Below are 1400 nucleotides of genomic sequence, written 5' to 3'. Positions count from 1 at the left end.
TATATATATATATGAAAGCAGATCTAAGAGTTTTGAAAAAATTATTAGGTGCGGAGTGTGCACCGTCCGCACAAACATTGGGTACTTAGCGGTACCCAGTGATACCCAGCAGTACCGAGTGCCGGTACCTAGCTGGGTATAATGCTTGAGCGGACGGTTCTCTCCATTCGCATTCCGCACCTAATAATCTCCCAAAGTTTTGAGCTTATTAACAATTCTAGTGATATGAATGCCACTATGAAAAAACTTTGCTTACCTCTCCATTTGCTCCACGGTTTACTTTCTTTGGAGAGAGAGAGAAATGAAAAAAAGGGAAAAATTCAAATGACAAACATCTCTTGCTCAAGATATATTAAGTGCCATCCAACTCAAAATTGCATCTTGGGAGTTTTAGCCTTTTGCAATCTTTCTCCAGATCGATCTATATGAGGGTTTTTGTTGGACAATGATGAATGGTGCCTACAATAATTGATTGTAGCTTGAAAGGTCTTCTTGACAACCAGGGGGAGATTTGTTCTTGGCTTAGCCGTTGGGACAGATTATTACGTGCAGAATCTAGACTGGAGCTACGTCTGGATTCTATGAGTGTGCGCAATAAAAGCGTAGTGTGCACAGTAATTGTGCTTTTACTGCGCACATTCACAAGATTCGGACAGTTCTCCGGTCCAAACTCCGCACGTAATAATCTCTCGTCCTTTGGAGGATCATCAAGAGATCTGCAGCTGCTTCGGCATTCTTCTAGGATTTTATATGATTGTTGGTTAACTTTTATAACATTCATAGCATAATTTGTCTTTACTTTTTCACTATTTTCTATCTCACCTTATCTTTATGTATTTGCCTCAAGCTGATCCTTGTAGAAAAGCACAGCGTGCCAGAACACAAGAAGCAGAGAAAGAGAGAGCGGGTAAACAGAGAGAAGTAAAAATTATTATTAGAACCTACCTTATACAACCGAGCCCAGTCACTATTTATAGATCTAAATAATTGCAGCTTTAATAACTGCTACATATAACGCCACATATAAATTAAACATAACATGTTTTATCCTGTTGCTCTAATATGTCCCGGCAAAATGATGGGTCAGGAATGGCGTTCAGTTTGAGTTTGAGTGTGTGAAATCTCGGTGTGGAGAGGGATTTAGTGAGGATGTATGCAACATGATTGATAGTACTAATGGGTAGAAGTCTGATGTTGTGCTGTTGAATGTGATCGCGAGCGAACCTGTGATCTATTTCAATATGTTTCGTGCGAGCTTGAAAAACCGGATTGTTTGTTAGTGTGATTGCATACGTGTTGTCGCAGTATAGGTCCATTGGCTGATTTTGATGTATACCAAAGTCCATGAGAATGCATTGGAGCCAGATGATGTCCGCAGTGAGTGCAACTAAGGATATGTC

Source organism: Dendrobium catenatum, unplaced genomic scaffold (assembly GCF_001605985.2).
Source record: "Dendrobium catenatum unplaced genomic scaffold, ASM160598v2 fragScaff_scaffold_501, whole genome shotgun sequence".
In the NCBI taxonomy this organism is placed as follows: domain Eukaryota; kingdom Viridiplantae; phylum Streptophyta; class Magnoliopsida; order Asparagales; family Orchidaceae; genus Dendrobium; species Dendrobium catenatum.
The sequence above is the reverse complement of the archived record's forward strand: the minus strand, read 5'-3'. Positions refer to the sequence as shown.